This window comes from Bos taurus, chromosome 10 (assembly GCF_002263795.3).
Source record: "Bos taurus isolate L1 Dominette 01449 registration number 42190680 breed Hereford chromosome 10, ARS-UCD2.0, whole genome shotgun sequence".
Taxonomy (NCBI): domain Eukaryota; kingdom Metazoa; phylum Chordata; class Mammalia; order Artiodactyla; family Bovidae; genus Bos; species Bos taurus.
Genome location: NC_037337.1, coordinates 101,978,586 through 102,004,357, shown reverse-complemented (window position 1 = coordinate 102,004,357; position 25,772 = coordinate 101,978,586). Strand labels below are relative to the sequence as shown.

Here is a 25,772-nt window from a genome sequence, read left to right as displayed (position 1 = left end):
AATGGAAAATGTAGTTGCCCAGGACTTGTGTGATAGCCTCAGACAAATACCTATGGAACTGTTTTTACTGATATGCCTTCTGGAATGCAGTAGGAAAGGGGGAACCAGCTGTGCAATCTAAAGGGAGTCTGCCACAGGGAGCCAGGGAATGGCGCTGCCTCCCTCGGCAGATGAGAAAGACACCATCTACTGAACGTGATTGTCACCATCATCCTGTCTTCCTGGGCGAAGACTTGAATGGGAATAAACTGTATGTTAATAGGGGAGTTGGAAATAGGGGGAAAGGGACTAATATAAAGTCAGTTAAAAGAATATTCGGTAATACAGTGAGTTACAGTCTAAATGGCCAAATATGCGAAGGGAATTGGTATTCTTTTGCCAAGCTTTTCATACAGTAGTTAAATACATTTTTAAAAGTTGGTATACATTGTATAAGAAGGAGGAAAAATGGCCTCGAGATGAAATGTATTTAATTCTTAAAGGTTTATTAGGTTCTGATAGTCTTCTGTTCCTTATAATTAAGTTGCTAGAATCCATGGTTTTGAAAACCAGGCATTTTCTAAAATAATGTTTCTCCTTCCATCATTTAACCTATTTCACCCAAATAAAACACTTTGAACTTTTTCATGACTTTATTTGCTAAAGACCGTATTTCAAAGTCATCTTACTTATTATAGTAAAATTCATTATTGTGATTCTTTACATTTTACCAGCTAGAGTTCTCTTTTGATAATTCTTTATCAAAGTACAGCTTTCAAGTCTATTGGATTTGTAATGAGGTCATGCTTTACTCAGTTTTATGGCAGTTTGACACATTGAAATATAAGAAGGTCAAATGACTTACCCAAGATCTTGCCATGAATCAGGGATGGAGCATAAAATAGAGTGTGAGCCCTTGTTCAGGGGCTCTAAGATTAGATTATGTATTAATGAAATTAACATCTGAAAATTGAAAATGTGCCATGTGAAGATTTATGTATTTCCTGAAGCAGATTCTTCTGACCACCTGTATGATCACTGGGATTTCATTAAAGATTTAAGTCAATAAACTTTCTAATTTATTAAAAGATCAGGAATCAAGAAATCCCTTGGATTGCAAGGAGATCCAACCAGTCCATCCTAAAGGAAATCAGTCCTGAATATTCATTGGAAGGACTGATGTTGAAGCTGAAACTCCAATACTTTGGCTACCTGATTCGAAGAGCTGACTCGTCCGAAAAGACCCTGATGCTGGGAAAGATTGAGGGTGGGAGGTGAAGGAGACAGCAGAATGAGATGGTTGGATGGCATCACTGACTCAATGGACATGAGTTTGGGTGAACTCTGGGAGTTGGTGATGGACAGGGAGGCCTGGCGTGCTGCAGTCCACGGTGTCGAAAAGAATCGGACACAACTGAGCGACTGAACTGAAATGAACTGAAGCCACATTCTTTTGAAGTCATTGGCAGGTAGATTCTTTACCATTAAGCCACCTTGGCTACAGTCTATGGGGTCTCGAAGAGTTGGCACGACTGAGCACAGCACTGCAATGTGAAGTCATAATTTACTGAGAGTCAAAAGACAATGGAATATTTCATGATATTGAGAGAAAATGGCTATGATTATTTTTAAAAGTGAAAGTGTTACTTGCTCAGTCGTGTTCCTTCTTTATGACCCCACAGACTGTAGCCTGCCAGGCTCCTCTGTCCACAGAATTCTCCAGGCAAGAATAATGGAGTGGATTGCCATTCCCTTCTCCAGGGAATCTTCCCGGCCCAGGGACTGGACCTGGGTCTCTTGCATTACAGGCAAATAGTTTACCATCTGAGCCACTGGGGAATAAAGTAATGTTAAATTGAAGAAAAATAGAAAGAATGCAACCCTATGTCAGGAATCTCAAATTTTAATATCACTTCTGTCACTAACCTGATTACCCATTTGAGTGTAACAGAAAAAATACAAATGTAATCATTGTACATATTCAGGGGTAAGACAGGTTTGGATTTAATCTAGAAATTCCAACTGTAAACCCTGTGCCTGAGATTATAATATATATGACTGTAAAATATACATGTACAATATGTACTGTCATGCATGTCATATGTGTGTGCCCACAAACATGCTGAAGGTGAAGAGGACAAATGGAGAAATGGAAACAGCTTAAAGAGAGCATTTGATGGGCTTCCCTGGCAGCCAGCAGTTGAGACTGAAAATTAAAAAAATAATAATAATAACATTTGCTGAGCATTTGGCCACCTGATGCAAGTAACTGACTCATTGGAAAAGACCCTGATGCTGGGAAAGATTGAAGGCAGCAGGAGAAGGGCACAACAGAGGATGAGATGGTTGGATGGCATCACCGACTCTATGGACATGAGTTTGAGTGAAGTCCAGGTGTTGGTGATGGACAGAGAGGCCTGGCGGGCTGCGGTCCATGGGGTCGCAGAGAGCTGAGCGGCTGCACTGACTGAACTGAGCATTGGCTGTGGCCAGGCCCTGTGCTAACTATCATTTCATCCTCCTGCCCATGCTGTGAGGCCAGCGCCATTATCCTTATATAGAAACCAAGGCACTGAGAGACTAAGTGATTTGTCTAATTTAAGTGTTGAAATGAAAAAATCTATTTCAGAGGACCAAGCATGTAAGCATTACACTGTATCTCTTGTAAATTAATATAATTTATTTTTAATTTTTTTTTGGAAGGAACACAAGATTAAAATTTGTGTTTTTTTTTTTTTATGAAATACTTCTTACCCAAGGATTTAAAATTAAAATAAGATCATAGGAATGTAGTAATAGCTGTACCTACCACACCAGGAGCAGAGTGTATAAGAAAAAGCAAAACATTTACTTTATGATGCTTCCTAGCCAGAGGACATTTCTCATTTTGCAAATGAGGTCTAAACAGGTGAGGAGACTTGCTCACCATCATTTAGCTGACGACTCTATGCTGTCACTGAAAGAGATAACCGAGAACTCTCTCATCCCAGTCCTATTCCATGATGCATCTCTCGGAGTTGGTATTTTATTTTTATAAATGCATTTATTATTTATGGCAGTGCTGGGTCTTTGTTACTGCTCCGGCTTTCCTTGAGCTGCAGCAGGTAGGGGCCTCTCTCCAGTTGTGAGGCACAGGCTTCTCACTATGGTGGCTTCTCTTGCTGGGGATTGTGGGCTTTCGGGCGTTCGGACTTGAGCAGCTGTGACACCTGGGCTCAGCAGTCGTGGCTGCCGGGCTCTAGAGCACAGGCTCAGCAGTCGTGGTGCACGGGCTTAGATCCTCCGCGGCACGCGGGATCTTCCCAGATCGGCGGTTGAATCCCTGTCTCCTGCATTGGCAGTCAGATTCTTTACCACTGAGCCACCGGGGAAGCTGAGGAGTTGGTATTTTAAACTAGAGACAAATGGATGGATGGATAGGTAGGTAGATACACAGATAGATCCTGTAGCCTTCATGTAGCTTACACTGCTCTGAGAAAATGACTCTGTGTGTGTGGTGGGGTGGGCAGTGGGATGGGGGGAGAGAGGTGATGCTTGGCTAGATGGTTTTTACAAAGTCACAAGTCTAAATTCATTCACTGTAACCATAGGCTGCTGTGTCTTCACAGATGGATTATCTAGTTAGAGAATTTTCTTTAAGAAATTTCCAGCCCCAAACTGGAGCATCTCTCCTGAGCTATCTCACAGGAAAGAAATCTTGTCTTTGACTTCTCTGCCACCCACAGCTGCCTCCTTCTCTGTCCCATGGTCCAATATAATTTGATGATGATCCACCATTTGGGATTTTCTTCTTCACTAATCATCTCCAATAGCCAGAACAGGCTCCTGCTGCTTGTGTGTGGTTTCACATTTCATTAAATGTTATACAGGATTATTATATAAGCTTTACTATCTCTATCAACAACAAAATACCTCATTATTTTTCCACTTAAAATTTTGCTATTATAGTATCTTTTTTTGCTATTATCTTTTATGAATGACTCTCAGGTAAAAACACAGGGAAAATTCTAACATTACGTTTAAATTTGAAATGTGTTACCATCATAAGGAAATAAGTGAGTTTTAAGCCATGACTTATCACCATGAGAAAACATACCAATTTTAGCATATGTCTATTCTGCATGCATGCATGCTTAGTTGCTCAGTTGTGTCCAACTCTTTGCAACCCCATGGATTGTAGCCCATCAGACTCCTCTGTCCATGGGATTTTTTTCAGGCAAGAACACTGGAGTGGGTTGCCACTCCCTTCTCCAGGGGACCTTCCTGACCCAGGATTGACCCTGTGTCTCCTGCATTGCAGGCGGACTCTTTACCTGCCGAGCCTTCAGGGAAGCCCTACTTAGTGTCCCGGAATTTTAAGCGAATCATAACCAGACCACTGCATGCCCTGCTGTGTCTCAGCTTGCAGCAGTCCTCAGCATATTAATGGTCTAAAGAGAAACAGCACCATCCCCCTGAATGCGCCCACTCTTGTCTGTGTTTAAATCCCTTTGTACAGTGGAGGGCACGTCTTGCCCGACATTCACAGCGCTTGTGCTTGCTTTGCTAGTAGCTGTGGGGATGGATCGACATTGTTCCCTCCACCTGGTCCACCCTTGCGACCAAGGCCATGAATGTGCACCACAGCCAGCTGAGGTCAGGGATAGAGAACAGAGCAAAATAACCAACAAGGAATGAGACTGGACCCCTGACTCGGGCCTCATTAGCTCTGTGCTTTGCATGCATGCTCAGTCGCTTCAGTCGTGTCCGACTCTGTGCGCCCCATGGACTGTGGCCCACCACCTGTAGCTCCTCTGCCCATGGGATTCTCAGGCAAGAACACTGGAGTGGGTTGCCATTTCCTCCTCCGGGGACCTGTGCCTTAATGGACTGGGATCTCAAGTCACAGGCAGCCAACAGTTACACAGACTTAGGGACCAAGTATGTGCACTCAGATTCCAAAACGCCCACTGGGAGAAGTCATCGCCTTTTGCCTTAGTTGTTTACACTGAATTCAAACTTTTTTTTTTAATTGCTCTGACCTACTGAGCAAAGTATTCTTTAAGCCATATCAATTTTGGAAATTTCCTGAGTCACCATTCTCCCCATTAATCCAAAAATCAAGCGCCAAAGTTACTTCAATCAACATCTGAACAGTAAGCAACAACATCTCATTTCTACCATATGTGCTAGAATTGGGGACACACTAGAGAGGAGGTTTAAGACGTTCAGGCAACAATAGGCATTTAGCAGTTTACAGATGACTTAACAACCAGGTCGGTGGAGGGCTCTGTGGCCACAGTGGTAAGCTGGAATGTTAGGTATTGGGGTGACTCAGTTTGCCTGAAGGGCAGAGCCAGCGGTCAGCACAAATTGGTACTTTCATTGAGGTCTTGATATGCAGAAAACTGGACGATAATGATAAATCAGAGAAACTGATGCTGATGGTGGATTATACCAAAGAATGGGCCTCACCAATGCCAACAGAACTAAGATCTACTCTGGTGACTGTGTGGTTTGGTTTTGACTCATAACAAATAACTCTGTCCTGCCTCTGGAGCTGTGCTATCCACTAGCCATGAGCAACATGTGGCTATCGAAATCAAAATGAATTACACTTTAAGTTTAGTTCCTTTGTTTCACTAGCCACCGTCAAGTACTCAGTAGGCCCACATGGCTAGCGGGGTTACCTAGCAGTTACCTAGGTGAACAGTGTGGAACATTTCCATCATCACAGAAGTCTTATTGGGCTGCACCAAGCTAGACTGAGAACCCCACTGTAGAACTTTAAAAAAGAAGAAAGGAAGGAACGCCCATATTTACCTGGATCAAGAATCCTGCTGCTGCTGCTGCTGCTGCTAAGTCGCTTCAGTCGTGTCTGACTCTCTGCATCCCCACAGACGGCAGCCCACCAGGCTCCCCCATCCCTGGGATTCTCTAGGCAAGAACACTGGAGTGGGTTGCCATTTCCTTCTCCAATGCATGAAAGTGAAAAGTAAAAGTCAAGTTGCTCAGTTGTGTCCGACTCTTAGCGACCCCATGGACTTTAGCCTATCAGGCTCCTCTGTCCATGGGATTTTCCAGGCAAGAGTACTGGGTGGGGTGCCATTGCTTTCTCCACAAGAATCCTGAGGGTCCCCCATTTTAGTCTCACATGCGCTATTCTTGGCTCACCCCTGACGACTCTGTGCCCTTCTGACCCATCCAGCACACAGTACTGTCTCTTCTCTGTGTTTCATCCTGTCTCTTCTCTGCTCAGAACTTTTCAGAGGCTCCCCAGTGCCTGCAGGAGATAAAATGTAAAGTCCTTGTGTCTAGCGTTCAAAGCCATTCACCACATTGTTAATCTACTTTTTCAGCATTACTTTTGTTATCCTACAAACATGGATTTTCTGCTTCAGACAAATTGGTTTCCTCTCTGACCCCTGAATACACATTGCATCCTCCCAACTCACTGCCTTTTCCATGCCACTCCGTGTCCAGATACCTGTCCAGATCCGCGTGTGCGCGCGTGCGTGTGTGTATGTGTGCGCCTGCGTGCGTGTGTGTGCACATGTGCACGTGCTCAGTCATGTCTCTTTGCCACACTATGGACCGCAGCCCAGCAGCCTCCTCAGTCCATGGGGTTTTCCAGGCAAGAAAACTGGAGTAGGTTGCCATTTCCTTCTCCACGGGATCTTCCCAACCCAGGGATCATACCCCTGTCTCCTGCTGCTGCTGCTGCTGCTAAGTCGCTTCAGTCGTGTCCGATTCTGTGCGACCCCACAGACAGCAGCCCACCAGGCTCCCCCGTCTAATTCCTTCAATGGCAGGCAGATTCTTTACCACTGAGCCACCTGGGAAGTGAAAGTCGCTCAGTCATGTCTGACTCTTTGCGACCCCATGGACTGTCCATGGAATTCTCCAGGCCAGAATACTGGAGTGGGTGGCCTATTCCCTTCTCCAGGGGATCTTCCCAACCCAGGGATCAAACCCTGGTCTCCCGCATTGCAGGTGGACTCTTTACCAGCTGAGCCACCAGGGAACCCCGTCCATTTCATTACCACCTATCTAAACCCTCCCCGTCCTTCATGTCCTGTTTACACCACGTCTTTCACATCTCCCCCGTGACCGTAGCTCTAAGTGGTGCTGCCTGGTGATCCAGCGGTGAGGACGCCACCTTCCAGCGCAGCGGGTGCAGGTTCAATCCCCGGTGGTGGCTCAGACCGAAGGAATCTGCCTGCCATGTGGGAGACCTGGGTTCTATCCCTGGGTCAGGAAGATCCCCTGGAGAAAGGAATGGCAACCCACTCCAGTCTTCTGGCCCAGAGAATCCCATGGACAGAGGAGCCTGCTGGGCTACAGTCCATGGGGTCACAAAGAGTCGGACACGACTGAGCAACTAACACTATAGTTCAAAATAATTCTTCCTGTCTCCTGAATTCCTACACCTTTTACCCATTTCTACTTGATATTATCTTTTCATATACTCTATCTCCTCATACTAGCAGAAGCTACCATCTTATACTCTGAACTCAGCTCAGTATCTGGTAATAAATATCAATAGATTATGTGATTAGTGCTAAGCTCAATTCACTATTGGGCTAGAGAGGATATGAGAAATGAATTTTCCAAAACAGAGAAAAGGAAAAGGAAGTCCTCTGCTTTAATCTCGCCACCGGAACCACCACTGGGAAGGAGACTCCCTAGAGTGCAGTGGGTCATACTTCCTCAGGAATAGGCTGGACTGTTCCTGCTTTGATTCTAACCCATACCCTCCACAGCCCTGAACAAGTACCTGGGCTCAGCCTTCCTTTCTTTGGCAGTTCTTTCCCCACTTTCGTGAGACTGGATCCATTCCCAGCTTCCTGTGTGGAGAAAATTCAGCCAAAGGCAGGTTGTTGAACAGAAAAACTGGGCCTATCTCTATCCAAGTCCAGTGAAGATGCTTTTGAGTTTTATTCATTCTAAGTAGAGACTCTGAGTCATTGGCTAATAAACCAACTCTAGGCACCACCACAGGATGACTGGATAGTTTGGCCACTGGGAAGATTGCCTTCAGGAGAGTTTTCAAGCTATACCAGGAATACTGTGGGCGCCTTTCTTCTCACATTCTCCCCTATAAACCCAAGCGAGGGACAGAAATTTTGTCTTCTCTCAGTGAAAAGTTTTGTTATTTTTATTGTTCTGACAAAGAAAACAGTTATTTCCCAAGAAAAGGATAATATTGTGCAATATTATCTTCCAGGTTAAATGACTATTTCCTTAGCCAGTTAACCACACAGACTCAGCCATGGGCTTATGTGAGGGTTACATAGGAGAAAAGAATGTCAAATTAGTTTGTAAACAATAAAGACCTAAACAAATACAAACTGTGTTTGTTCATAATATTTTATAGCATCAATCAGCTAAATATGGCAAAGGTCAGATAGAAGGCAATTCAGAACCAGTCAGGGAATCAAGCAGTTTCAGTGAATCCAACAGTCCAGCAGTGGGAAGACCCAAGGCTTCCCATTTTTCAGCGCCCCCAACGGGCTGGTACCCAGGGCAACAAGCCCTCGAAGCCTCGTTTCCTCCACCACAGCACTGGAATGCTGCTGAGTCATCACCCTCTTCTAGAGCAGCCAAAGAAATTGGTGACTCAGAGAACTGATTCATAGTTTCTCGTTTCACTGCTCTAGCTCTCCTCTGACACAAAATTTCCTTGTTGCACCTGTTTCACACAAAGCTTGAAACCTAGGTGTTAAGTCACTCAGTCACGTTCTACTCTTTGTGAATCCATGGACTGCAAATTCTCCATCCATGGAATTCTCCTCTACCTGTGGAATTCTCCAGGCAAGAATACTGGAGTGGGTAGCCATTCCCTTCTCCAGCAGATCTTCTTGACCCAGGGATAGAACCCAGGTCTCCCGCATTGCAGGCAGATTCTTCACTGTCTGAGTCACCAGAAAATGACCTTAAAACTAAACAGCAGCAAAATGTAGAAGCCATACTTTCAATGGTCTATTGACATAGTGATTCTAATAGAGGCATTTTTTCACATCCTAAAGAAGGGTAAAAAACTGATCAAAGCCATTCAGGACTTTGTACCTGTGGGAACTTTGTATTTTGAGGTACTTTGAGGTTTCAACCTGTTTTGTGTGGTGATACCACAGGCCCTCACAAAGCCATTTTCTACTTTCTAAACTCTGTTGCTTGTAACATTTGCAAGGTGGTCAGCTAGGTTAGAGAGTTAGGCATTGCTAAAGTCATGGAACAAGTTTTTCTTTCTGTGAAAAAGCACCATACTCTGAACAAGTTCAGTTATACCTGTTTTAATCAAGTAAACAAAAGAACCAAGTTTTTAGGAACCAGCTTATAAGTTGCATAGTGAAAAATGAAGATATAACCATGATTATTCTTTACTAGCATTTCGAATATCCTGAAAAACACTTCAGGTTATGAAAGAATTATAATTATATAACTACCTTTGCTTTCTTTTATTACTCATCTCAAAAAAAATGAGCTTTGCACAACACTGCAAATCAACTATACTTCAATTTAAAAATAATTCGCTTCTCTGAGCTCTTTTAGGAATAAAAAAGGGGCCTCTGCTAGCCTGAAGAAGCTGTAAGTAAATATGATAAAGCTTAACAAGAGGAAAGTGTCAGCAATATAAATGAAGGTCAAAGATTTTAAACAAGCTGTATAGATAAGGCCTAGCACAGAGAAGAATTGAGGACAGCCAATCCCTAAATGGAATCACAAAGTCCAGAGAAAAGTCATCTTGAGATTTTCCATCACTTGGAGGCCTTGCAGATGATAACATTCCTCTGCTTCCCCTAAAATGATTAGTCTTTGATTAAAATGTTTTCAAAGGTCAAAGGAAAGCTCAGTCTAGTAGGACCCTAAAGGCTACTCTGTCCTGAACTTGTACTTCTTGGAACTTAGTTTTCTTATCTGAAAATTGGAAAAGGGGACCCAGATGGACTTTGGTTCCTCCCAGATTTAGAATTTTATGATTCTAAATATTTTGCTTGTGAAACTTGTGAGGAACTTGTGCAGAATTCCCTAGTAACTAGGAGACCCCTGAAGACGCGGCTACAAATAGAGCTAAGGTCACAGGGGACTTGACCCAAGAGTTACATCTTTTTATAAATGGTAAAAAGTAAGACTATTGTAGAGTTCTGACTCTGTTGAATTATAGTTAAAATACTTAGAACAGACTAGGCCATGTCTACTCCAACTGATCAATCCTGGACATTTATTTCCAAAAATTGCCAAAAATAATCAAAAGCTGGGTAGAGGACATTATCTCTTTACAAAGAACAGAAAAGCAACAATAAAAGGAGAAAGTAAGCAATTTTGAATGAGTCAGATTTTTTAAAAAATCATTTTCTTCTACATCTGTATTCTTCAAAGGACATAATAGACTATACAAAGGAAAGCTTGGAGATAAACTCTGTTATTTCAAAAGATAATGTCCCATAATGATGATATTTCCTTAATTTAAAAGCAAGTAGAGACAATTCAAATGGGGAAAAAAAAAAAAGGTGTTGAAAGAAGAAACTATACTTTCTATACAATAGAGTCTCAGTAAGTATTGGTTGATTGAATTTCCTGGAACTCAAAAGAACCTTTCATATACAGGTTTTCTTTCTACCTCTGTCTTAATTATTTGTTCATCTATTCCTTCAATAAACCTTTATTGAGCTTATGGGAATAAAATTCACCAAATACTGAGAATATGAAAATAAATGACAGGTCCTGTCCTTGAGGAGCTCACAATTTAGCAAGCTAGTTTTCTGACCACCAAAAGTAGTGGGTTTAATACGTACTAGGACTTAAGTACGGAGAAGGCGATGGCACCCCATTCCAGTCCTCTTGCCTGGAAAATCCCATGGACGGAGGAGCCTGGTGGGCTGCAGTCCATGGGGTGCTAAGAGTGGAACAGGACTGAGTGGCTTCACTTTCACTTTTCACTTTCATGCATTGGAGAAGGAAATGGCCACCCACTCCAGTGTTCTTACCTGGAGAATCCCAGGGACGGGGGAGCCTGGTGGGCTGCCGTCTATGGGGTCGCACTGAGTCGGACACGACTGAAGCGACTTAGCAGCAGCAGCAGGACTTAAGTAAGCTCAGAGGAATATTTTGTGGCACGCTGATTCACATGACGATAAGCCTGGGATACACTTTACGGTACACCTAACTTGGTAAATGGAGACTCTCCCTCCAGTGTGAAAATAAATGTAAAAGGGACTTTCTGAGTCATCTCACAGTACAGCAAAAGCTCCAGAAGATGGGGTGTTACTATGGCACTAGCTTGGGAGCCAGACAACCTGGATTCTAGTCTGTGCTCTGCTCCTCAAGCGCGGGGCGGCTGCAGGAAGGTGGATTGACATTTCTGGATCTCAGACTGCTCACTGCACAGAGCGGGATGAGAGGTCCCCAGACTCTGCACTAGGCAGACTGTGGTACCAGATGGTTGGATGGCATCACCGATTGGATGGACATGAGTCTGAGCAAGCTCCGATGATGGACAGGGAGGCCTGGCCTGCTGCAGTCCATGGGGTCGCAAAGAGTCGGACACGACTGAGCAACTGAACTGACAGAACTGATGGCGCATCTGACAGGCTATCTCGCCAAGCCTTATCTAGGAGAGTCTTTCCTCAGGACGCAAGACACTGCCTCTTGGTCTGCCCCGGAGCTAACCGTCGGTTCTGTCCCTGGGCTCCCAGGCCGGCCCCTGGGGCGTCCTCCTCCGGCCCGGCCGGCTCGGGAAACCCACGCCCGCGGGAAGAGGTAAAAAGCAAAAACCAGGTAAGGGAAACGAAAACGGGTCTCTCTGAAACAAAGGTGCCCGCGAGTGCGCTCCCGGGAGGCTGGGCCTCCGCCTGTAAACAGGAAGGGTCGCCTTCGGGGCCGAGCGAGGCAGGCTTTCGAGGCAAGGGGATGTTTTTGCTCATCTCGCCGGCGGCACATGACAGAACGTGTCGGATGAGCCGTCAGGAGCGCGACCTCACCGAGCCAGGAGGCAGGGCGAGGACGGCTCGAGATTGCCCCTCGGAGGGCCAAGAACAAGGCAAAGGACCCCAATCCTCTCTCTAGAACTACTCGCCTCCCGCCGCTCCGGGAGATAGAGGACCGCCGAGCCTCGCGCCGAAGCCGTTCAAGCGCGCGCGCTCGCGGGGCGGGGCGGGGCGGGGCGGGGGCGGGGCGGGGGCACTATATCTCCCGGCGGAGGAGCACACGGAACGCGACTCACAGCCTCCAAAACGCGCTGCCCTGGAGCCGGTTGCTTAGCTGGCGCTGCCGAGGCTGCTTTCCTCGCTCAATCAGAGAAGGGCGCTCTGATTGGCCAGCGCGACCCTGCAGTGGTTGGCCGGAAAGAGTCGAGGCGCCTGATTGGTTCCGCCGCACCTGCAATGCGTCAAGCCGCGGTGGGCGTGGAGGGCTTCCGCGTGAACGGCTGTGGACCGCGGGGCCGCCAACCGCACGGGGAGGGAGCGGCTCCGCCTGTGGCCGCCATCTTTACTAGGGGCGGCGCGGGGCGCCCCGGGCTCGTCGGGGTTTCTCACGGCGCCCTTGGGCCGGTAGAGAAAGGCTCTGCGACAAAAGTTGTGTGTGGGGGGAGGGGGGGTGTAGGGTTGGGAGGAGGTTTTCTTCCCTTTTTCCGTTGCGGTGGGCTGTCTCGTGTGTGCTCAGGTCCCAGGAGGCGGCGGGGGCAGAACTGGAGGGCTGGCGGGTCCCCGGGGTGAGGCGGGCCTGCTAGGAGGCCGAGGCCGCTGCCCTCAGACCGCCGGGTGTGCGCTCCGTCGGCGGGCGCCGAGAGGGCGCTTTGACTGCATTTCTAGGCGCGACAGAGAGATTCGTCCCCTGGGCAGCTTGCTCGCGCTGGAAGGCAGTTCTGGAAACCTCTCCCGAATACGTCATGGTTCTTGCTCACGCCGAGCGCGGTCCCTGCCTGCAGGGAAGGCGTTTTATTTATTTTTAAAAAAACTTTTAGAGCTGTAAGTCCTAACAGCCGTCTTGGAAACTACCGGCTCCAGAGACCGTGGCCTGCGGCAGCGAAACGGAGCTTGCCTGACAGACACGCTGCGAGACGTTGACTGAAAATTATTTTGATCGTACCAGTTTGGTTGCCTTTTTAGGCAACTGTTAATGTTTGTGTGTGCATCCGGCTTTCGTTCGTCTCTGATATGCACCCCTGCAAAAAAGAAAAAGCCCGCTTTTTTTTTTTTTAATTAATCTTTCACTGTAGCAAAAGTGGTCGTGGTTCAGGACCCCCTTCGGTGGATATGGGTGAAGAGAAAGAGCTATGTTCCCTGGGTGAATTAGAGCTAGAGAAACGGGAAGAGGTGACGGTTGTCTGCTTTAGTGGGAGTGATGTCTTGGTTGGGCTTTATTTGAGCCGCGTAGGTGCAAACTCAATGCGGCTGGCTATCCAAAGGTGAATTCTGGAGTTGCCTCGTGGTGTGGGCGTTGCCATGGCTGCAGGGAGAGGGCGTTGGTGAATTGCAGGGCCTGTAAACCCGGCAAGGCCAGGCCGCTCCCTTGTGTGAAGTCCTAGTAGTAATGGACTACCCAGGTTTGTGTATCCAGGCTTTCACCTTTCCCATCCCTTTCCAAGATGCTGGACTGATCATTACAGGCACACGTGGGTCTGTATTGATTCCAGTATTGACCAAGGCAGGCGCAGTCTCTGCCTTACAAGATTTTCTAATTAGAGGCTGCAGGTGGGAGGATGGGTTTGATACCATTTGCCATACAATTTGATTTGTAAGTTATTGTTTCTCTTACCTAATTATACTGATTTTGAACACTTAATCATTGGCTTTTACGCGTTTTCCCATAGGCCTCACTTTACCTTCTGCCTAAAGCTGACACTGCATTTTACTGTGTATTAGTATAATGCTAGGGTTCATGGACACTGCGAAAGAAAGACAACTGCAGTTTTGCATAATCTGCACGTAGCGAGAACCCCTCAACACACGGTAATTTCGTGTTCTTTAGCAGCTGCAGTGCTGGGAGTCGGCCACTTTGCTTGCACTGTGAGATAGAGCAAAGGACGAAATCTTCCAGAGCCTTGGTTTCTTCTGTAGTGTGATGAGAACCAAGTCTGTCTCACAGTCCTTGTGAGCATTGCATAAGATAGAAATGTGCCAGGGCTTGGTAAATTGTAGAACTTTTGACGATAATATTCATTTGCTAAAGCACTGGAGTGCCCATAATTGTCTGACCTTGTGATAGGAATATTTTCCTTCAATATTTTCTGCTTTGTGGGAAGAACAGATGGACAAACTCAGATCTAAAATAAACCTTAAATGGCCTGGTGTTTTTCTTAATTGAAGCATAGTATTAATATAGCCTTGTTAGCATGCAGTGCCAGATTTGAGGGCCCTTAGGGTGACTAGCTAGCTCATCAGTTTGCCTTGGTCTTTCCTGGTTTTAGCATCAAAGGCACATGTCCTAGAAAGCCCCATGTCCTAGAAAGCCCCTCTGTCCCAGGCAAACCAGGACATTTGGTCACCCTTGGATTGTTTTCATTGCCACAAAACGGGAGGATGAACAGAATAGGAAATGAAGAGTCCAACTGTGTACAAGCGATTAGATTTCCCTGCAGCTGGAGCTACTGGGCTCAAGCAAAGGGATGTCCTTGTGTGAGATGAGTGTGGGGTGGGGCCTGAAACGTCGCGTGTCCCAGTCAAACATGACCTTATCCATTTTTATTGCTCTTCCTTCTCTCAGTCCCCACACAGAATTTACCTTTCATATTTTGAAGTTTCTTATTCAGTGCTCATCTTTATCTCTGATAATGAATGAAAGTCACTCAGTCGTGTCTGACTCTTTTCGACCCCATGGACTATATATACAGTCCATGGAATTCTCCAGGCAAGAATTCTGGAGTGGGTAGACTTTCCCTTCTCCAGGGGATCTTCCCAACCCAGGAATTGAACCTGGTCTCCTGCATTGCAGGCAGATGCTTTATCAACTGAGCTATAAGGGAAGCCCAGTCTCTGGTAAAGGCTTTCCCAAACGGTTCATCACTTGAGTGGAGAAGTTCTTGTTTATGCTGTGGACACCTTTGCCAATCTTATGCAGCCTAATGCTGCTGCGTTTCACTTAGAGGCAAGTGAAGATAGATGTTCTGCTTTTCCACCCAGGGTCATGGACCTGAATTGTCCCCATGTAGGCCAGGTTCAGAACCCTGCTCCCTCTCCCTCACCCCACTGCAGTTCTCTTTCCAGTTTGTCCTCTTATTCTCTCTCACCTTTACATTCTTGCCATTATCCATCACCAATATAGTTCAAGACTGTTTTCTAACTATCGCAAAAGTTGGCTTTCACCCCTGGTTCCGTATTATGCCCAGTTGATGGAATAGTGTTTCTAAAGCATACATATGGCTATGTGATTTTTGTCCTCAACCGCCCATGGCTTCCTTTGGAATCCATCGCAGAGTTCTGACAAGAGAGTGACCGAGTCAGAGGCGGGTTAACAATTACGTGGCAGCAAAGTGGGAGGTGAATTTTACAGAGAGACACTGTAGACAGAGTGATGAAAACAATCAGAATATCCTTGTAGTATCTCATTTATAGCTCATAAAAACATTATTCATTCCTTTTCACAAATAAATTGAGGTTAGGATACATAACTTTCCTGGCTTCACCCATGGTGACAGAGCTGGAATTTGAACTCATTTACTGTATACAAGAGTTGGTCCTCGCATTAGCCTTAAAGTGTTAGCAGTGAGATTAGAGGAAGTCCATGAAATGATACTTGTTCACTTACAGTACTTTATGTACCTTGAGGTGAAGAATGAAAAAGCAACAGATATCAGTGTGGTTGGGCTGAACTCTGGACTGTTTTCTCCAGTGTTGGTTTCAGCATATATCTCCTACATGTTTTTCTATATGAAAGAGAGATTAGTAAGCAAAACGTGTTGCTCAAGTTTTGCAAAAACTCATGATACCCAGATGGAGAAAGGGTATAGATGCTAGTTGGCTTGGCCTCCCTACCTGAACTCAGAAACCTCACAGAGGAAGAGTACCAGCAGCGTGGCTTGGGGATGCACCAGGTTATGCTTCCAGACACGACTCTTGGTTGGGTGTGTTTCCTGAATGTGAACCAAAATTTTTCAAGGGACTTGCCTGCGGGAGAAAGACTTTGGGCTGCTGCTGCTGCTAAGTTGCTTCAGTCATGTCCAACTCTGTGTGACCCCAGAGACAGCAGCCCACCAGGCTTCCCCGCCCCTGGGATTCTCCAGGCAAGAACACTGGAGTGGGTTGCCATTTCCTTCTCCAATGCGTGAAAGTGAAAAGTGAAAGTGAAGTCGCTCAGCCGTGTCCGACTCTTAGTGACCCCATGGACTGCAGCCCACCAGGCTCCTCCGTCCATGAGATTGTCCAGGCAAGAGTACTGGAGTGGGGTGCCATTGCCTTCTCTGAGACTTTGGGCTAGTACCCGCTTAAAGATATTTCATGGGTTTGGAGCACTGGAGGGGTGATTCTCCTACACTCCAGTCATGTCAGCACCCCTCACCTCCACCACTGAAGGTGCTCAGTCGTGTCCAACTCTGCAGCCGCAGCCCACCAGGCTCCTCTGTCCACATGGGCTTTCTCAGGCAAGAAGACGAGTGGGTTGCCATTTCTTCCTCCCCACCATGATTCCCCTACCCCCCCCAAAAACCTTGGTAGCGTTAAGGAGGAAGAGCTTCGAGAACAATTGCCCCTCAAGAACCACTGGGTTATTTTGTGTTCCCCTTGGTGCTGTCTTCCCAATCACTGAAGACGGTAAAAAGAGGAGCAGGGAGGGGGACATTTCGTTTATTCCAACCCCTTCTCTTCCACCTCTCCGTACCCTTTGTGCTTCTGGTTTTGTCAAAAATCCTTCAAACCTAGGAAAGGCTTTTCCTCTTCAGTAATTCTAGTATACATTTTAGGGCTTTCCTGGTGACTCAGTGGTAAAAAAAATCCTCCTTCGAGGAGGCGAGGGTTCGATTACTGACAGGATCCCACCTGCTTCAGGGCAACTAAGCCCATGCAGCATGACTACTGGGCCTGGGAGAGCCTGGGAGCCACAACCGCTGAGCCCACGCACCCTAGACCCTGTGCTCTGCAAGAAAGGAAGCCAGTAATGAGAAGCCTGAACGCTGTAGCCAGAGGGTAGCTCCTGCTTGCTACAGCTAGAGAGAGCCCGGGAAGCTATGAAGACCCAGCACAGCCAAAAATAAATTAATAAAATTAAAAAAATTCTGGTATACATTTTATAATACCCTGGCTACCTTTTCCCCTTTGCTAATATTCTTGCCTAATTTGTGTGTTTTTATCATTCTGATTAGATTATAAGTTCATTAAAAACTGAAAGTACCTTAAAAAAAACTCCCTCGACCTGCACCGTTGTCCTGCATATAGTAGTCACTCAACCTTGATTCATCATCTTTCTTTTTGTTTTTGCTGATTTTTCTAGTCAACACATCTCTGATGATAGCATTGAAAATTCAGTGATACTCTAGAAAAAGGTTATTCATTCAAAATTCATTCAACTCTTTATTAAATTCATTCTATATGTCAGATCCCCCTGAGTGTGAGTGCTGATTACTCTCTCCTGTGGTCATGGTTATTAATGGTTTTCGGGTCATCAACACCTTTGAGAGGCTAATAAAAGCCATAGAAACCTCCCAGTAAAACATATAAAATAATTCTGCAACTCCTGTCAGAGTCTAGACTTTCAGACTTGAAGTCTGAAAATCCTGCTCAGTGTGATATGTTTAGACTTTACCACTGTATGATAACATATGATGTATCTGGGCATTCATGTGTAGTTTAGTTGACTAAATGTATAAGTAGCACTAAGAGAACTATTTTCAATACTTGAATTGTTGGTTTTTAATCATAAGACTTTAAAGCAAAAGATGGCTATCTTTTGCTACTGAAATTTGGGAGGCAAAATACATCATAGCCTCACTTTTTCATTAAGGCAAAAGTTCTGATTTGTCGCTGGTACAAGCATTTTCCAAATTATAATATGCCATATTGGTAAACCTAGTCTTTGAAGTTTTTAAGATCTGGTCTCTCCCTTGTTTTAAATTCTGCGTAACCCAAAATATATATAATTAAGTCAGGTAAGCACTGGAGTACATAAATGAGATATTTCACAGAGCGTTTTTGCATGAGATTTAAAACAGTTGATGTTTTGATCAACGTTTGTTTATTATCTTTAAAAAATATTTTCCTTGACGAGAATGAGTAGTGACTGCATGAGTTATTTGCAGAACAGTTTACCAGTGGGTTTTTTGATACTCCCTTGTGCTGCTCTTCCTAATTAGCATCAGGTTTGCTAAATTTTATTACAGAAAGACTGATAAAGAGAGTCTGTCATCTGGAACCTGAAATTTATGAATTTGTGTAAAACTCGCATGTGTAAATGGTGCAGCGAGGGAATACAAGCTGTCACTTGAGAAATTCTTCTCTGTGTGGATTATTAATGGTGGTATAACTGGATACCAAGCCAAGTTTACAAACATCTACAACTCTACTTCTACCAGAAAACCTGTTGCTGTGATTATTATTTCAGCAAGACAAAGATGTTGAGATTTCCCAAAAGGATGCAATTTCCAGTGGCAATTTTAGGAACCCAGTGTGACAGATTTCTTTACTGCTGGATGAAGTCTATTTTAAATGGTAACATGATCTAATTACAACATAAAAAATCTTCTCCCCATCAAAAGGGCCTATAGCTGGTGCAAACATCATCAGTGTCATCAGTGAATAGTATTGAGGCTTTGCTTGGGCGAAGCATTCTGATAGTACTGAGCTTGCAAAGAATTACACATAGCTCTGCCCTGGTCCTCACAGCTAAACTGTAACCTGCACGCAGGGACCCTGGTTTTCTTTCTTTCTTTAGTTACATTTATGTTTGCTTACACCCTGGATACTTACAACAGTCTGGCATATAATAGTTGTTAAATAAAGGTTGAACATCTGAATCAACAACTATTAAAATAGTTGCAGAGAAAAGAAAGAGAAAAATTCTATTTTGTAATGTAACTTTTAAAAGGGGAAATGCTATATATGTTCTTTTAAAACATCTTTATTATGTGATATTTGATAAATGTAAAATAGTATATAGTAAATGTAAACTTTTAAGCATATTAAAATAAGCCCCAGTGAATGCACTGCCTACTCAGATAACTAGAAAGTCACCAATAGCATCCTCCTGCCTCCCCCTCAGCCCAAACTGCAGTCTCAATTCAGGGGCATTTTACCTTTGGGATGTATGAATCATAAATAAGGATTTACAGAAGACAAAATCTATGTAATTCTTCACTAAGAATTACACATTTGGTGGTTGAAAAATACATTTGTTAATAATCATATGGGAAATCATTTATTACCAGACTCTGAATTCCTTAACATATAGTAAGCAGGGTTATTTATATGTGCTAAATCCTGGGGACATCAGAATAGGCTACCTGTGCACTCGGAAGGCGCATATTAGAGTTCATTTTGTTTTGTTTTGCTTTTCCTCCCCTCTTTTGGTGTAAAATAATTTTTGAAATGTCATTTTTTGGGGGAAATTGCTTTTCTATTTGTTTTCTATTTGTGTGTCTTTTCTATTTCATAGTCTCAAAATTGTCTTTAATTATTTGGGGTGTGTTTTTACCTAACATCTTAGTGAAACTTCCTGTGAATTGTCTGTGAAGAGATTTCAAGTTATAACACTGGCTATTGGTAAAGATTTGCTAAAGCAGAACATAAAGATGCAAGCCACAAACAGAATGACATCATAGCTATATTTATGTTCTCAAATAAGAATTCCTCTACAAATGTTTGCTAGGAGCATGTTTTTCTACAGTACATAGAATACTGTATTATGTCTAGTATCATAAACTCAAATTCCAGAGAAATATAGTATTGTCAGTGAATAGGCTTCCTTTCCAGGAAAATTTTGCCTTTCCCATCAATCTTTCTACTTCTGGTTTCCATTGTAGTTCTACATGTAGCCATCAACAAAGTTGTCTTCCTGATTTCTTTCTTTTAATTTTTTATTTTGACATAATTTCAGACTTACAGAAAAGTTCCATGAGTAGGGCAAAGAATCCTCATTTACCCTTTATTTCCCAAATGCTAACATTTGCCACATTGGCACGTTCGTATGTGTTCTCCTGTGCTCGCTCTTTCTTGTGGCAGACACAATAACTTTGTCCCTAAATACTTCAGTGTATAATTCCAAAACTAAGGTCATTCTATCACATAACTATAGTGCAGTGATCAAAATCAGAAAGAGGACGTAATAACGTGACGTTCAGTCCATGGTCCTCTCTCAACACCCGCAGGCTGCCCCAGCGCAGGTGGCTACAGCACTGTGAAGTCCCAGCTCACGCGCTGTGTTATTCTCAGGTAACCTGAAGTCCCTCCTCAGTCTGTGTTTTTCATGACACTGATTAATTTACAGATTTCTAGCCAATCAATATGCTGAGAATTTTTAAGGAAATAAGTATGTTTAAAGTAGCTATCACTGTCAGGATATCTAGAAGAAAGTTAAGGCTTTAATTATTTTATGTTACATTCATTAAAAGGGCTTCCCTGGTGGCTCAGACGGTAAAGAATCTGCCTGCAATGCGGGAGACCTGGGTTCAATTCCTGGGTTGGGAAGATCCCCTGGAGAAGGGCATGGCAACCCACTCCAGTATTCTGGCCTGGAGAACCCCATGGACAGGGGAGCCTACAGTCCATGGGGTTGCAAAGAGTGGGACACGACTGAGAGACTTCCACTTCACATTCATTAAAAAATTATGAATTATGACTTCCCTGCTGGTCCAGTGGTTGAGGATCTGCCCTGCAATGCAGGTGACGTGGGTTTGATCTCTGGTCGAGGAACAAAGACCCCATAGGCCTCAGAGCAGCTGAGCCCACAGCCTGCCACTGCTGCACCTGCGCCCCAGCAAAAGACACCACACGACACGAGGAAGATGCTGAGGGCTGCCACCGAGACCCCACGCAGCCGAAGAGACAAACAGCATTTAAGAAAATTATGCCAGAGATGGGAGAGCAAAAGATGAGGAAAAGCAGTTTAAAATCCTCTCTCTGCTGACCTTGGGCAAAGCACTGGAATCTAGACTCTGGTTTCCTTATATGGAGAAAGGCAAGACTAAATAGGTGATGGTAAGATTCTGGCTGTAGTATTTTGGGATTCGTTATGAACTAACAAAATGTATTCGCTCGTTAACAGTTCCCTTGCTTCTTAATTTACAAATTTAATCTGATGGATACCCTTAATACTATTACTAGCCACACACTGCTGATAATATGCAATATATATTTCAAGGCAACCAGTATTCACACACTTCTAAGACTATCACTATGAAATCTAGGCCTGCCATCTTATGGATCCTAAATGGTACTACCGAAATACAGGGTAGTTAATGTCAGGAGATGATTTTCGAACTAATCAAGAGAATACCTACTTATGTATATGTAGCTTACTTCCAAAGGAGTTTAAACAGTATTTTGAAATTTACGTTCTTTGATAATTCTTAATTTAGCTTTCTAGGAAAGAATCCAAGTAAATCTAAGAACATCCTGCCTCCAGTTTTTTTTGACTTCTCAATCTATTTTATATTTTATTCATTTGTTTTTGACTGTGCTGGGTCTTCATTGTTGCAGCAAGCGGAGACTGCTCTTTATGGCAGCAAGCAGGCTTCTCACTGTGGTCTGTGGCTTCTCTTGCTGCGGAGCACAGGCTCCAGGTGCTTTGGCTCAGTAGCTGCGGTGCACGGGTTTAGCTGCTCCGTGGCAATGTGGAATCTTCCCAGACCAGAGATCGAACCCATGTCCCCCGCATTGGCAGGCAAATTCTTGCCAATTTTAATTGTTTATTGATCCCAATAATTATTTTCTAGGCAGCATTTAATTTCATTTTCAAAGTTTAATTTTCCTAAATAGCTATACCTTTGCTTTTGAAATTGTTTGGAACAAGAGAATGGCTCTTTGAAGTGGTTGTGGGCAAGTGCTGGCATGCATATTTCATGAAAGCTGTGATCAGCTACTCATCCATGGTTTTAAAGTGTAACAGGCTTCCTGTTTCCTTTTTATATAGCTATAAATTTTGAGAGTTGATGGTTTCCCACTGCAACGAGGATGAGTGTTGGTGGGATTCACTCCTTCCGTCTCCTCCTAGTATTTATCTCCTATCATGTAAAGGATCCAAAACACAGAACTTTTGTCCACAATGAACATGGGAGAGTTAGTAGGAAACAATTTTCAACTCTTTCAAATCTGTAACTTTAAAATATTGCAAATAAAATGACCAAGGAAAAGAGACTCTGCTTCCTAAGTAAATTATAGAATTTATCTCGAATTGAATTTTGTTTTGTCCCAAACAGACCCCAATAAATCTGTTATGCCCCCCTTCCCACTAATATAATTTGAGACACTGAAATGATCTAAGGATTGCTTTTGAAGACGGTTCTGAAGTTTTCCGTGGGTAAGAGCGCTCGTCATCTTGGTTAAGGTGGCTGCTTTCATGAAGCTTTTTAAACCATGCTCTATTTGCCACTGGTTTTCCATTTATTTTCAATATCCTTCAGGATTTGTGGAGCTTCTAATCCCTTTCAAGTTGAAACGTGATGAGTATGGTGTAGTATACGGCGGTGTTTGGACGAGGCTGACAGTGTAAGCACTTGCCGTAACTGCTTGTCGTCGGTATGGAGCCTTAAAGCCCGAATGGAACAGCAGCAGCCGCTATCAGTCACACAGACAGTGGGGGAGGTCCAGACAAACCGTTGTGGCTTCTCAGGGCCCCTTTTTTGCTGAATAGAGATGTTGGCTGAGATTGCCTTCTTCCTGCTGCCTCTTGGAAGGTAAATGCTTTTGCAAATCATCTCATATTTAATTATCAGATCCCCTTTCTTTAGAATTTTCTGTCTTGTTTTGACTAAGTCCTATTAGTGAATTTCAGGAAATAGTGTGAAGTGTTATTTTCACATTGAACCCAATCGGAAGCCTGTGACCTCTGTATTTTTCTGTTTATTTTGGTTATGTATTTTAAGATTTTTATGGACATTTAAAATGTTTTAAAATTCTGATCAGAGTTAAAAGTTTTCTTTTTAGTTCACTTAAAACATATTTGAGAAAGCTTTTGGTTTTTACTTCCAGATGCTCATTCATGTTCCAGAATTTCAGAATCATCTATATTTGCTTTTACTCTTAAAATATACTGTCATTATAAAACGGAATGACTATACCATGTGCCAACAATATATTTTATAGAAATGAGATTGTTCATAAAAATGAGTCACTGTAGGAAAGATAGCTCACAAATAAGTGTTCTGTGAAGTAAAAGTTTCACTAAAAAAGGTGAAGATTGAAATAACTCTAGTGCTTAAACCTGGTTTTGGGGAAAGAGTGCAACTGTGTAATTCACATGTTGAGACGTAAGTGTGTAGCCATCTATTACATTTCAAAGTCGAGCTGAATTTTCCTCTTGCCACAGGAATATTCCAGAGGCCGTGAGTCCAAGATAAAATCATTGCCAATTTTGTTCCTTTTGCTTAAATATGCAATTAAGTAATGCTTTAGGGAATTACTGCTGGAAGAATAAGTTACCAGTCAAATTTAAATGGAGCCAACTGGTTTTATAGGGCTTCCCTGGTGGCTCAGATGGTAAATTTTTGCCTGCAATGTGGGAGACCCAAGTTGGATTCCTGGGTTGGGAAGATCCCCTGGATAAGGGAATAGCTACCCACTCTAGTATTCTGGCCCAGAGAATCCCATGGACAGAGGAGCCTAGCGGGCTACAGTCCACGGGGTCCCAAAGAGTCAGACACAACTGAGTGACTAACACTTTCATCTGGTTTTATAGAGCTCCACGGGCTCCCCAGTGTGGGCAGTGGTAAAGGATCTGCCTGCCAGTGCAGGAGATGCTAGAGATACGGGCTGGATCCTTGGGTTGGGAAGATTTCCTGGAGGAGGAAATGGCAACCCACTCCAGTATTCTTGCCTGGAAAATTTTAAGGACAGAGGAGCCTGGAGGTTACAGTTCATGGAGTCACAAACAGTTGGACACGACTGAACATACACACACAAGAAATAAGATGTATATATATTTTGAAAATCTTGAGTATAATTGCTTAATAAGGGAATAATTTGGCTATAAAAGAAGCAACTAGATCATTGCTCCTGTGAAAACTCAAGCATAAGTGGAGGTCACTGCTGGACATTTTGTAGAATGTGTTTTTTCACTGGATATGCTTGGAGATCCCTTCTAACTCTAAAAGTCTAAGATTTTAGTAAACTGTAGACCAGTCCTTTAAATGATTAACCATAACAATTTCAGAGACTACGAATGGGAGGCATTTGGGGGATATTTAGCCATTATTCTGGAACTATATCCTGAGTTGGGGCAGTGAAGAAAAATCCTTTTCCCTTTCTCTTGCCATTGAAGTCATGTCGACAGTAGAGAAAAAGAAGTTGAACTCCTGCAACTCTACAAATGCTTTATAAAAGAAATTACTCGTTTCAACATTCTCTGCTATTTCTGCTGATCTTCAGCAAGTCCTTTTTAATAAAACATAAGGATCATTTCCTGTCATTGTTGGGTTCTGAAGTTTGACCTCCCCAAGAAGATGACTGGCCTTTGTTAACTGGGTGTGTACGGTGGCCTGTGCCTTGTGGGATCTGGATGTTGATCAGTGATGAAGATTTTCCCATTTTAATTTCAGAAGTACCTAGTGCTCAGAACTGAAGGGCTTGATCCTCCCCGTCTGGGTGGGTGCCAGCTACATGTCCTCTCACCGTCCTCCAGCATTGTCTCAGTTCAGCTCAGTTCAGTCGCTCAGTCATGTCCGACTCTGCCAGCCTGTGGACCGCAGCACGCCAGGCCTCCCTGCCCATCACCAACTCCCGGAGTTCACTCAAACTCACGTCCATCGAGTCGGTGATGCCATCCAACCGTCTCATTCTGTCGTCTCCTTCTCCTCCCGCCTTCAATCTTTCCCAGCATCAGGGTCTTTTCAAATCAGTCAGTTCTTCACATCAGGTGGCCAGAGTATTGAAGTTTCAGCTTCAGCAATGAATATTCAGGACTTATTTCCTTTAGGATGGACTAGTTAGATCTCCTTTCAGTCCAAGGGACTCTCAAGAGTCTTCTCCAACACCACAGTTCAAAAGCATCAATTCTTTGGCACCCAACTTTCTTTATAGTCCAACTCTCACATCCATACATGACTACTGGAAAAACCATAGCTTTGACTAGACAGACCTTTGTTGGCAAAGTAATGTCTCTGCTTTTTAATATGCTGTCTAGGTTGGTCATAACTTTTCTTCCAAGGAGCAAGCGTGACTGCAGATGCAGTCACCATCTGCAGTCATTTTGAAGCCCAGAAAAATAAAGTCAACCACTGTTTCATTGCTTCCCCATCTGTTTGCCATGAAGTGATGGGACCAGATGCCATGATCTTCGTTTTCTGAATGTTGAGCTTTAAGCCAACTTTTTCAGTCTCCTCTTTCACTTTCATTAAGAGGCTCTTTAGTTCTTCTTCACTTTCTGCCATAAGGGTGGTGTCATCTGCATATCTGAGATTAATGATATTTCTCCCAGCAATCTTGATTCCAGCTTGTGCTTCATCCAGCCCAGCATTTCTCATGATGTACTCTGCATATAAGTTAAATAAGCAGGGTGACAATATATAGCCTTGACATACTCCTTTCTCTATTTGGAACCAGTCTGTTGTTCCATGTCCGGTTCTAACTGTTGCTTCCTGACCTGCATACAGATTTCTCAGGAGGCAGATAAAGTGGTCTGGTATTCCCATCTCTTTCAGAATTTTCCACAGTTTGTTGTGATCCACACAGTCA

At 43.9% G+C, this 25,772-nt stretch overlaps 2 long non-coding RNA genes across 2 annotated transcripts in view; one reads left to right on the top strand and one right to left on the bottom strand.

Annotated features, from left to right (window-relative positions):
- Positions 1–3,002: 3,002 nt before the first annotated feature.
- LOC132346432 (uncharacterized) lies at positions 3,003–10,805 on the bottom strand. The gene is made up of 2 exons (XR_009496268.1): positions 7,736–10,805; positions 3,003–6,241 (listed from the first exon to the last, which is right to left on the bottom strand). It is a non-coding gene; the product is annotated as an uncharacterized lncRNA (long non-coding RNA).
- A 1,326-nt stretch (positions 10,806–12,131) lies between these two features.
- LOC132346431 (uncharacterized) overlaps positions 12,132–25,772 on the top strand; it is a 38,661-nt gene continuing 25,020 nt past the window's right edge. Inside the window, exon 1 of the long non-coding RNA XR_009496267.1 lies at positions 12,132–22,777. This is a non-coding gene — a long non-coding RNA (uncharacterized lncRNA). The remainder of the gene's footprint in view (positions 22,778–25,772) is intronic.